The following is a 13925-nucleotide window of genomic DNA, read 5'->3' as shown; positions in this document are numbered from 1 at the left end:
CATTTATAGATACCTGGAACTTGTAGGATAATTTTTCCAGATAAACCAGAAATTTTACAGATTTAATTAAAAACAAGACTCTGGTGTATGTGAAGCAATTCAGAGATCAACTGCCAAAAAAGAAAATTAAAAAACAAGCAAGCGATTAAAAAGTCTACCTCCTGCTGTCCTTGGGTCATGAATGATTCAGTGATCTCCTTCTCACGTTTGTCTCCATGTATCAATAAAATGCAGGACTGAAAGAAAGAGAGCAACCAGGTGAAATTAAGTTATGCCTTTAGAAATAAACACCACCATGCTCTGTAATCAGTTCTGCCCTTTGAGACTAAATTTGATTTGAAGAAACCACTGACCACAGCCGCTACGATAGACTTTAGAATAAGGTTTTATTATTTTTCAATCCCTCTCTGTAAGAAAAAAAAAGGATTTCTGAGAATTACATGAAAATGAAGAGAGAAAGAAATATTACCTGAAATTATGTATTCAATATGCATGTTGTTGTTGTTGTTATGTGCCGTCGAGTCGGCCTCGACTCATAGCGACCCTCCTTGGGTTTCTGAGGCAGTATCACTAGGGAAGTAGGATTGCTCAACCTTCCTTCCAAGGAGTGGCTGGTAGGTTTGAACCACCAGCCTTCTGGTTAGCAGTCAAGTGCTTTAGCCACTATGCAACCAGAGCTCCTATTATGCATAGCAACTATTATTACAATAATGAGCTAAGAAAAGGCACTTTGACATTGACAAATAGGAAATTGTCTTAAGTGGTTCCCAATATCTATGGCTAACAGTCCGGGGACAGAAATGGGTCTGAGAAATGAAGTGATATTTGTCACAGCTCTCAAATAAACATGTATGACTCTTTGTGCTCTATCATCTATTATTTATATTCAAATTCATTCAGAATTTAGGAACTGTAAAGTCTTAAGAATTCCTTTGACTATTGTGTTAGTGTTATTTGATGCATACTTATACTAGTTCCCTCACCAATGACATTGGAAGATGTACAAGAGCAGGAATTGTGTCTCATTTTGTTCATCACTGCAACCCATCCTGAGCGTCTGGCACAGTACCTGGCACATAATAAACCACAACATATTGCTGTAGAGTCAATTCTGACTCTTGGGTGCTCAATAAAACTCAAACTCAAAGCACAGCCTTCGAGTCAATTCCAACTCATAGTGACCCCTTTGGTTTTCTGAGGTGGTAAATCTTTATGGAAGTAGATTGCTCCATCTTCCTTCCACACAGTGGGTGGTGGGTTTGAACTGCCAACCTTCTGGTTGGCAGGCAAATGCCCAAGGTAGAGTGCCACCAGAGCTCCAATATAGAGTTATTGAATAAACGTCTGGAAATATAATCCCCTCTCCAGGTTTTTTGCTTTTGTTTTCATTTGAGAAAATTGAGGCAAAGTAAAAGTAAATAGAAATGTAATATAGCTAGTTAGTGGTAAGCTGGACCTAGAAGGCAGGTTTCTCCTCTCCCAGCCAAACTCTTTACTCTTTAGGTGACTGTCTCTTTACAACTTATTTAAAAATTGCCAATTTGTGTAAATTTTTTTCATTAATATGTTAAAGTATGACTGTTCCAAAAGAAAATGGAAAAAATCTTATTTTGGTCATTTTGGCAAAATATTTAAACTTGCAATGCAGTGAATTGCTTAACATAGCCCTTCTAGCCAACATCCTCCATTTTGTCATGCATTGTAAATTGTAGTCTCTATGCCTGTTTAGTGGGAGCTCTGGTAGCATAGTGCCTAAGGCACTTGACTGCTACCCAAAAGGCTGGTGGTTCAAACCCACCAGCCACTCCTTGGAAGGAAGATAGGGCAACCTACTTCCATAGTGATACTGTCTCGGAAACCCAAGGAGGGGTTGCTATGACGGGTCCGACTCGACGGCACATAACAACAACAACAAATGCCTGTTTAGTGGGGGATGCATCTTGAGTCCCATGTTTTTGGTTTTAGTATCTATGCCTGTTTAGGGTGGGATGTATCTTGAGTCTCACCTTACCGGAGGGTGTGACTCAAGTACCACCCTTAGCTTACTTGAGGGTATATATAGGAATGTTCTGGGAATGTTTGCTCTCTTGCTCTGGGTATGCATTTGGTTCGGCATCATCTCACTCCTGGACTCAAGACAGCATCTGTCATCTTGCCCACTGATTTGGGTTCTCCAACCCTTGCAGCCATGAGTTGGGAGAATCCTCCAGACAACCCCCAGACTTAGGACTTGCCAGCCTGCCAGCCTCCCAGTTTCCACCACCACCACCACTACATGAGATGTTTCCTTGGGAGTTTGAGTTCTGTGAGATGTTACAGTGAAACATAGAACCCTAAGACAAGAAGAGGAGCTCTGGTGGCACAATGCCTAAGGCATTTGACTGCTAACCAGAAGCCTGGTGGTTCAAACCCACCAGCCACTCCTCAGAAGGAAGAAGACTGGAGAATCTACTTCCATAGAGATACATACACACACACACACACACACACACACGCACTCACTGCCGTCCTGCCTCAGAAACCCAAGGAGGACTTGCTATGAGTCGGAATCAATTCAAAAGCAGTGAGTTTGTGTTTTTGTTTTTGTTTAAGACAAAAAGGGGAGTCCTGAGGGGCGAAGGAGGAAGAGTTGATATCAGAGACAATGGAATGGCAACACAGTTTGGAAAAGTTGGACATTTGGGACATCTTTAACCTCTGCCTCATAGGGACCAGCCTTGTCCTGATCTTTCTAAAAGAAATTATTCAAGCAGAACTTTAACATATAAAAGGTATATTGACTTAGATATTTTGTGTGTTTATTGGGAGATCATTGAAAAGAAACTGTGGATATCTGGAAGAGAACTTGGTGTGCACTCAAGCAAACCGGTTAAAAATGTACTTTACTTACTTTTAAGAGGTAAAAAAGCTTAACAAAGACACTTTTCAGCTGTGCTTTTTAAAACCGCAAAACTAGAATAATTACCAAACTACTCATAAAAACTGAGGTCTTGATGCTTATGATCATGAGTAGTTGCCACCAATAATATGGATAATATTTTTTTCTCAACCATTTTCCCTTATGTTCTGAACCAGGACCATTCACCATTATTATTATTATTATTTAAATCAAGGTCTTGCACAAAACATGGAGTAGGCTACATATTATTTATTTCTCTTCTGTCTATAGACTTACCAGATTGTTATTTGTTAGAAATACCAAGTGAGAGTCTCCAAGGTCATTTCTAGCACTGAACATCAGGTGTTGATGGAACTGATGAATTCTTTGTTTCTTCTGTGGCCTTCAGTTTCTTTACATGACCAGCGATTGCCCTTATAATGGAATGGAGAAGAGGTCTGGAGCCAGCCTGCCAGGTTAGAATCTGGCCGCACAGTATAAGCTAGGTTATGTAAGGCAAGTTATTGAATTCTCTTATAGATATACCCAGACACTTTTCCACCTCAATTTTCTCTCTGTAAAAAGGATGGTAATGGATTTGGGCACAAGCCCCACTTATATTTGTGAGGTACACATGTTAAATACTTAGGACCATTTTGGAATACAATAAACACTCAGTCATTATTGTTGTTGTTGTTATGTGCCGTCGAGTCGGCCCCGACTCATAGCGACCCCTCCTTGGGTTTCCGAGGCAGTATCACTACGGAAGTAGGATTGCCCAACCTTCCTTCCGAGGACTATTGTTATTACTTTTGCTGTATTACTCAAACCATTATAGGCAAAATGTTTTTATGTTAATGGTGGTGGAAAAATTTAGAAAAGGATGTCAAGAGTGGCTGCACAACTTGAAGAATGTAATCAATGTCAACAAATTGAACATGTAAAAATTGTTGAGCTGGTATATGTTTTGTTGTGTATATTTTCATGAATAAATAAATAAATACACCTTAATAGTTTTCTTTGCAGACTTATTAGAAAAGGGAAAACCTCTCCCCAATTCCCAGTTTTTGCAGTTCAGGTGCTAATGATGCAACCCTTGCTCTAGGTATGAGCATATGACTCAGTTGGGCTGATCAATCTGAGCATTTTCACTCCCTGCCACCGCGGTTATTATAGGGAGAGGCATGGGGCTCAATCAGAATGGGTACAATAGGTTCTTTTTTATAATTTATTGATTTGCATTTAGTTTTCAGTTAGAAGAAGTACGTAACAAGACATTACAAAAAATATGTAGGTGTTATAAAAAAGCTAAGTGGTGCCAGAAAGACAAAGTAACGTGCTTCATAACACAGACTCTGAAGTCAATCTGGTTGAGGACCCACCTTGTCTCTACTGCTCAGCAGCTGTGTGAGTTTGGTCAAGTTACTCATCTCTCTGTACCTCCATTTCTTTTTCTGTAAACTAAGAATAATAATAGTATCCACTTTATAGGGATGGCCTGGAGATTAAATAATTTAATACATGTAAGGCACTTTGAACAGTATCTGGTACATAACAAGTATAACGCAAGTTTTAATTTCAACTCCACGGCAATGAGTTGGTTTGAATTATTATTCAGATATAAAATAAATTGTGATATTGTGTGTCAGAAAAAGTAGGAGAAATATCGCTAGCTGAGATTTTTCTGTGTACAAAAAGAAGCAACTGAAAAATTAAAAATATCTTTTGTAGGCCTGCAAGGAGCTCTGGTGGCACAGTGCCTAAGGCATTTGACTGATAACCAGAAGGTTGGTAGTTCAAACCCACCAGCTGCTCCACGGAAGGAAGATGGAGCAATCTACTTCTCTAAAGATTTACCACCTTGTGAACCCAATGGGGGTTGCTATTAGTAGGAATCCACTTAATGGCAATGGGTAGTTTATTATTATTATTATTATTGGTTCTATAGCTCTGCAGTTAACACTGTGCCTTCTCCTGCTGGTGCTTGCTAACATTTAATGAGTAAATGAATGATAAAAGGATCCCTGTTGGTGAAATTGGTTAACTAGTCAGCTGCTAACTAAAAGATTAACAGTTCGAACCCACCCAGTGTTTCCATAGGAAAAAGACCAGGCAATCTGCTTGCACAAAGATTACAGCCTACAAAACCCCATGGGGCAGTTCTACTCTGTCACATGGGGTAGCTGTGTGTCTAAACTGACTTAATGACAGTTAACAACAATGTAGTAAAGCAAATAGTGAAACAAGTGAAAGGTGAGGTAAGTCAAGGAGTTGAAATATTTGTGCAGTAAAATAGAATCAAATATCAAGTGCTACGGGAAAGATTTATCATGAAGACAATAAGATATGGTGTACAGTAAAGCATGGCATCTGTAGATACAGGTTCTAGTCTTGTTTCATTTGTGTATATCATTTAGCAAATATTTACTGAGCACCCACAATTTGCCAGGCACTGTTCTGTTCATGAGTGAATGATATTGCTCTGGCTTCATGGGGTTTATTTCTTTGAGGTGGGAGGAGACAGCAATAAAGAATTTTTAGTTTTGGCTGGATATGTGACATTGAGCAAATCCCTAGGTTTTCTGGGTCTTATTTTCCTCATCTATATAATGAAGTGCATGTGGAATAGGGGTGGTGGGGAGGGAGGCAAAATGGTACTTTTCATTCTTACATTCCTAAAGATTGAAAAATTAAATATAAGTAAGGAACGAGGACATAAGAAGCCACTAGGGGGCAAAATGAGCATGACTCAAACGTTCTGCTGATGTAAAATTCAAGAACCAAAAAGGAAAGTTATCATTTATGCATCATTTCAAAAAGTTCTACAAATACAGCTCTAAATTATGAGAAAAGTATTTGATTTGGAGACCATGTTTTTCAAGGAATAATTGTTTGTAGGTCACAGAATACTTCATTAGTAATTGAATAATAGCTCTAAATGCATATAGTAATATTAAGGTCATGTCTATTGGTGTTATTAGGTGCCATCAAGTTAGCGTCAACTCATAGTTAACCTATGTACAACAGAAAGAAACACTGCCCATCTCTGCACCATCCTAACAATCCCTGCTGTTTGAGCCCATTGTTGCAGCCACTGTGTCAATCCATCTCTTTGAGGCCGTGTCTACAGAACCACAAAACATCAACCAGCATGTCTAATATTGATGTAGGCCTCTATTCATATATCAGGACTCAAGTGTGTTAGTTGCTGTTGAATTGATTTCAACTTATGGTGACCCCATGTGTTCAGATTAGAACTGTGTTCCCTAGGGTTTTCAAGGTTGTAACATTTCAAAAGCAAATACCAGGCCTAAATTTCAAAGTGCCTCTTGGTGGGTTGAAACCACCAACCTTTTGGTTAGTAGTCAAGTGCTTAACTGTGTGTACCACCCAGGGACTCCTCAGGATCCTCCACACATCTGGAATTCTTTCTTTTGCTTCATCATTTATTCATTGCCACTAGCCTATATTAGTCTTTCTGACAACACTAAAGAAAAGCTATGTTATTGTTTTCCCACTTTTATGCAATGGGATATCCAAAAATTCTTTGATACTCTTCCCATAAAAAATTGGAGTCAAGTTCTCCTTTCCTTGAATATGGGCCAGCCTTAGTGACTTGCTTCTAGCCAATAGAATGCAGTAGAAGTAAATGAATAAGTTCTTTCAGAAGGATCAGCACAAAGCTGGTTCCTAACAGGTAGAGGTTAAAGATGGTCCAAATGTCTAATGTTTCCAAACTGTATCACTCCATCATCTCTAACACCAACTACTACTGCTTCCCTAAGTACTCTCCTTCTAGACTTTGGGTTCCATAATCAACTGCTACATCTTACAGAACTCACAAACCATCAAGGAAATGGCTTATACAGTTGTGGAGGCTGGCAAGTCCCAAAGCTATGGGACAGGCATCAAATGGGAGGCTTCTCCTGACTCATGTTGTTGCAGGGCTTAAATAATCCAAATTGACAGGTCAGACAACAAGCTGCTTGCTCACAGGGCTGTGGGAGCCAGTATGTTAGATGAAAAGCTACAGTCTCAAGTTCCAAGAACCAAGCTCATATGATGACAAGCCAAACGCAGGATCCAGAGCAAAAGAGAAAACTTTGCTAGACAGCATTCATACATATTGGATGCAGACAATATCCTCAAGGAAATTCCCCCTACTTGATAAAGATGGTGCAAAGGTGTCACTTAAATAAAAGTGGTAAGGGTAGTGACTGAGGTAAGGAGAGTAATTTGACCCACGTCTTCTAGTAATGAATAATTACTAGATGCACTCCACCTTAATCCTTCCTCATTAACATTAGCAGACAACTCACTCCCAAATGAAATCATAATTACACCAGAGAGGCTAGAATTTATAACACATCACAAAAAGGAGCATAATGGTATCAGATCACAAAATGGAGGACAATTACGCTGGCAGTTCAAACCCACTAGCCACTCCTCAGAAGGAAGATGGGGCAATCTACTTCTGGTGTGATACCGCCTCAGAAACCCAAGGGGGGTCGCTATGAGTCTAATCTGACTTGATGGCAGTGAGTGTGGTTTTTGGTTTTTATAACTGTCAAACCACTGAAAATCATGGTCCAGCCAAGTTGACACATAACCTTAAGCATCACAAGTTCCATACACCTTATTTGCATTAGCAGCAAGCTGTCTAATTCCCTCAGTGGGCCACAAGAAACTTATTTTCGTACTCCTGTTCAATCACTGTGCAGGGTCGCAAAGACTATAGATAAAAGGACCATATTAAGTAATTTAGTTTATCTGAAGAAGTGATGCTGTGTGACTTCTGAGGATGGTATAGAAATAGCAATACAGCTTCTGACTGACTCTCTCTTAAGACACTCTTACTCAGAACCCAGCTACTGTATTTTGAGGAAGCCCAAGACACATGTAAAAGGAGCTCTAATGGCACAGTGGGTAAGGCATTTGGCTGCTAAGCAGAAGGTCAGCAGTTCAAACACACCAGCAGCTCCATGGAAGGAAGATGGGGCAATCTACTTTCATAAAGTTTACAGCCTCGGGAACCCAACGGGGGTCACCGTGATTTGGAATCAACTGGGATATAGACGTGCTGGTTGATGGCTCCAGCTAAGGTTCCAGCTTGCAGCCAGCATCCTCAGATATAAGACTGAGCAAGCTTTCAGAAGATTCCAGCACCAGGCTTGTTCAAGCACCCCAGCTAAAGCCTTGTGAACAGAGTTGAGATGTCCCCCACACTTCTCCGAAAAAAAAAAAAAACCTGACCGAATTGCATATTTGTGAGCAAACTAACACTATTGTTATAGTTTTTAGCCATCAAGTTTTGAAGTAGATTGTTACATCGCAATAGATAACTAAAACAAGATGCATTCAGGCATCTGGCAGAATTTAAGAAAATAAACTGTCAAGGGATTAGTGCTTCTGTGAATTCCCGTTGGCATGGATCCCTGACACCCCTCCCCCCATTTTTGAGATATGCTATCCCTACATGTCTGATCCCATGAGCACTAATGCTCAAGACTGTGGAAACTTGGACGCAGATGAAAGCTTCTCATTTAGGGGCTTCTTTATAACTGACAAAAAAAAAAAAAAAAATCTCTTGGCTGATCACTATAAACATTCTTCCAAGCAGCAAGTCTACAAATGTGAGTCTTTTCCCAGCCCAGCTCTTCCAGCTCATAATTAAGGAACGGTGAGCCTGGCTGGATGGAAACTCAGTAGTGACCTCATAGAGCTGGAAGCACTGAGGAAGAGGAGCACTTGTCCAGGAAGAAGGTTGGGTGTGCCTAACTTGCAGCCAACCTCAGGGGAGGTAGGAGAAGAGGACTTCTTTATGCTTAAAGCACCAGGAGACAGACAGAGTCTATTGTATATACTGACTTGCACGTGGAAGATGCTCAATAAATATTTGTGTTGTAAATACTACAAACTTATCATTATTCTATGCCCTAGAGTTGGGATACAAAAGTAAATAAAGTGTAAAAACTATCCTAACAGAGTTTTTGATATAGTTACGTCTATTCTTCACTTTCTGACCATCTTGTTATCTGACATTTCACATTTAGGACAATAAAAAAAAATCTGCTATTAGGCTATTTTCCACATTAATGATGTATGTCTGGCAGTAACAAATGCTGAAGTGCAAGGCAAGAGTAACGTTAGCTGTGATGGTTAAGGTTCTATGTCAGTTTGGCTGGGCCGTGATTCTCAGTGATTTGGCAGATATGCAATAATGTAATTTGGCATTTATGTAATGATAAACTCAATCCATTTTGTGATCTGCTGTGGTCATCTTCCATTTTCAAGTAATGCCAATTTCTGTAAAATGATCTGGTGAGTAAGAGAAGAGTGGGTGTAGATGGTTACAACTCCTCACTTATTACCACTTAATCTTTGTCACCTACCATGTGAAAGGTACAGAAAAGAAACAATGGTTAATCTGACATTAGCCATATTAATAAAAATGATCAAATCCCTTAACTTCCCTTGGCCTCAGATATTCATTGTGAAGTCAAGGCCTGGGGAACACGTAATTCGAAGATTCCTATTTGTTTTAATCTCATTCTGTGAAGCCAGCCAGACAATGGGCATTTTCGTCATTTTTTGAGGCACTGAGTGTACTGATTTGGCTGTGAAGACCAGTCAATTTTTATTAGTGTTACAGCTATTTCAGTGAATTCAGGCTAATCTCCTATAATGCCCTCAGAATTTTAATGTGAACTTCAGGCATTTAATTCAAGATGATGAGGAATGGAGTGTGTTGGAAATTACAACATTTAGTACAGAAGTCAGTTTTTGAATTAAGAGGAGCAGCTATTAAAGTAAGTTTGGGAAAGAAATGATACTTATGAAACGAAAATCAAATAATCCCCTTAAATCGTATTAATCTTGCTAAAGTCAAATATTTGCGATAGTCAAAAACATTCACAATGTCTTTCAGGGGTAGAAATTCATTATCTCAGGCAGTAGGGGATTTATGATTTTCATTATATTCTGCAAATTTAGGACTGCAGGGGAAAAGGTAATAACATCTTGACCACTAGATGTAAATTTATACAATTTAATGAAATCATAAGGTTGATTTCACATGCCTCTGAGAGTATTTTAAAAAAAAATAATCTTTGTTACAGGAAAAAAATTTTTATTATCTTAATTATAGTGTTATATTAGTATTATAATAAAAACTCATTTCTGAGTAATAGAGAAGCATGGTTTGGTATAGTAACTTTTCCTACCATGGGAGGAAATATAGAAATCTATAAAGATTGAATTCCAGGTTTTTTTAAAAATTAGCATAAGTACAAAAGTTAATATTATACTATTGACATAGTGGCTGCAACAATGGGCCCAAGGGTAGTAACAATTGTGAGGATGGCACAGGACTGGTCAGTGTTTTTTAATGTTATACATTTAGGGTCACTGTTGGTTGGAACCAATGTCACAGCATCTAACAGTAACTTTTAGATGTTAAGATTTCCTTTTAGAAGGCTGTTTGCATTTATAATTTAACAATCCCTCACTTTGTTTTTGTAACTCTGATGAAGTCATTTCAACATTTGTCCTTTTATAGGCATAGTACTGACTCTACCCCAACACAGGTTTACTTTGGGTCAACATTTAACTAGACTTCTAAAAAGATGCAATTAAAAAGATTCCACTCCTATGTACTTGATTTAAATGATTTACCACTACTGGCAGAAGTGACAGTAAACTGGTATTGACATGAATATCTGATCCAAATTTTTTAAAATCAGAAAAACCAGATTACACTTCTCTTGAGAATGTGTGTTTCAAACGGATGCAGGAAAATCATAAAGCCAAACGCAAATTTTTCAAAATCTCAGCTTAAGTTTTGTTCTTCCCATTCTTTACAAAAACCAAAAACCAAACTCACTACCATCAAGTTGATCCCGACTCTTAGCAACCCCCATTAAGTTTCCAAGGCTGTAAATCTTTACAGAAGCAGACTATCTCATCTTTCTTCCACAGAGCAGTCTGTGGGTTCGAACCACAGACCTTTTGATTAGCAGCCAAATGCCTTAACCACTACCCCATCAGAGCTCCTTCTTCTTCCTTACCAGAATCAGTAAAAATATTCCTTCACACCAATTATTTCTGAACAAATGACAATGACAACACAGATGTATCAGTATCATAATTATTGTGGTATAAGTACTGAAATTTTAAAAAATAACTCTTATTTTACATGTCCCACTTTTTATATTTTAAAATCCTTTGTGGGGATTTGGGAAGTAGTGTGGTGCAACACATAGAGCCTAAGGCACTGGCTATAGACTCTGGTTTAAATTCTAGTTATAAAATACACACACACACACATATACATAGGTACATATATGCATGCTGTGTGATTTAGGCAACTTATTTAAACATGGTAAACCAAAAAAAAAAAAAAAAATCAAACTCACTGCCACAGTTAAATCATTAGTAAAATGAGGATACCAAAACCCAAACTCACTGCTATCGAGGAGGATCTGACTCACAGCAACCCCTCCTTGGGTTTCCAAGGCGGTATCTCTACGGAAGCACATTGCCTAATCTTCCTTCCAAGGAAATTAGAAGATAGTAAGATTTGGGTTTGAACCATCAGCTTTCTGGTTAGCAGTCAAATGCCTTAGGCATTATGCCACCAGAGCTCCTAAAATGAGGATAGTGCTACCTTTTTGGTTGAATCACAGGAATTGCCATTTTTACAGGTCAAAATAGTAAAATATGTGTCATTTAATAAAGTTCAACCTCAACATAAAGGAAGTTGTAAAATTAAATAAAATAATGTGAGCATGTGACAAGCTAAGACAGCACTTGGGACAGTGTAAGAGGTTGGTATATGGTATTTCCCTTTCACTTGTTTATCTCATCAATACACTCACAACAACAATCAAAAGTTGCTTCATTAGTTTCCCAGAGCTGCAATAACAACATACCACAAATTGTGTGGCATCAACCATTAGAAATCTATTATCTCACAGTTCAGGAGGCTAGAATTCTGAAATTAAGATGCCAGCACTGTTAATTCTTTCCAAAGGGTGTAGGGGAGAATCCATTCCAGCTTCTGGTGGATTCTGGCAATCTTTGACATTCCTTGGCTTATACATGCACCACTCTAATCTCTGCCTCTATCTCCATATGGTGCTGTATCTGTTTCTTCTCCTCTTCTTGTAAGCATACCAGTCATATTGGATTAGGGCCCACCATACTCTAATATGATCTCATGTTAACTAATAACATTGGCAAAGATGCTACTTACAAATAAGATCATATGCAGAGGTACCTGAGTTGAACAAATCTTTTTTCAGGGGTACAAATCAACCCATTAATAGTCACTAATAAATATTACTAAATATTTATTTGTGCCAGACAATGCTAAATGTTTTTGTACATGATGAACACACCTAAGTGCCCTGATATACTTATCAGCCTTATACACAATAGAAGAATGACACAAAATAAGCTTTATCAGTCTTTGCTCAGGGAACATGACTTCTCCAACATGTAAGAAAGAACAAACAGGTAAAGTAAGGATGATGATAAAAAGGATGTACTGCTGCACACCAGCAACAATCTAGTATGCTCTCCCACAGTGTCTGCATGTCCCATGCTCAGAGACCTATCACATACTTGGGTGAGACACTAATGAAGGTTGTTGTTGTTGTTGTTTGCCGTCGAGTCAGCCCCGACTCATAGCAACCCCTCCTTGGGTTTCCGAGGCAGTATCACTACGGAAATAGGATTGCCCAACTAATGAAGGTATTAATGTGAAATCCAGATCCAAGTAAGAAATTAGAACTCTGTCACTTGAGCAGATGTACTCCAAAAGGTAAGAGTTAAAGTCAAAACAAGAATGAAAATTTATTTGGCTTAAAACTCTCAGAGCAATAATATCTAGCCCTGGAAATACTGCCTGATAGTAAAATATAGTTTTATATGACAGACTTTATAACAGCAAACAGTTAAACTGTAATGATAAGCTGTAGTAGCTTATCTGTAACTGAGCTGGTCATGAAGAATTCTAACAGAATAGCATAAAAAATTTACTCCCTATAGGGCTCCAGAACATAATGTATTACACTTGCAGTGATTTCTAGGCTGCCCTCTTGCTGAGTATAATAAAACCTGATGACTCTATGATCTTAAGAAACATTATACATTAAAATTTGTATGGCAATTGTTTCTTGCTGGGACACTGCCATGTTCTTTCTTTGCACAAAACAGATATTCTACAGCATAATTCATAATATACACTGTCCACTGCTAAATTAAATTCTTTGAATTAGAGGAAGAGAAGAGCAAAAAGGAGACGAAGCTGAAAGATGAACACAACCTCTTTGAAACAGCATGGAACAGATGAAAAAATCAACTGTGGGTACACTGTTCACAGTTCTCAAGTACAAGTGTTCCAAGGTATGCATAGTTCTTAAACCAATAGTTTCTGGTAGTAAAAAATGTTTGGGTCTAAAATATACAACATATACAAGCTCAATTTGAGTGAAAAATCTGGGATCAAAGATGAATAGAGTGTATTTTTTTAAATACTCCTTAAAAAGTCAGAAAACAATATAATATAGAATTTGCAACAAAAAGTAAGAGTGAATTGGTCTCAGAAGTAGTTTATTCAAATTCAATATTACAATTTAAAAACAATCCATTTTTTGTTCCTGACAAAAATCCTATTACTTCTGTAGATAAATAGATTCAGCAATATTAATCACCAACCCTGATTTAGTACTTAATACTTAAGCACTGATATTTACATACATCATCTCATATAACCCTGCCCATAACCATGTAAGACAAGTGTTATCATTTTGCTTTGGAGATGAAGAAATTGAGGCATCAAAAGTTTAAGAATCTCAGGCTCCAAGGCTTGTAAGTACCACAGGATGTAAACCTAGGCAGTCTGGCTCCAGAGCATGCACACTTAAACGCTGTGCTGAATTAACTAAAATTCATGACTACTACAAAACAACCTCAATAGAAGGTGTTCTGTCATTTACCCAATGAAAAGAGTACAAAAATAATTTTTGTCCATATGAATATATAT

This window comes from Orycteropus afer, unplaced genomic scaffold (assembly GCF_000298275.1).
Source record: "Orycteropus afer afer isolate SDZICR_OR568_19922 unplaced genomic scaffold, OryAfe1.0 scaffold00056, whole genome shotgun sequence".
Lineage (NCBI taxonomy): Eukaryota > Metazoa > Chordata > Mammalia > Tubulidentata > Orycteropodidae > Orycteropus > Orycteropus afer.
This window is presented reverse-complemented; position numbering follows the sequence as displayed.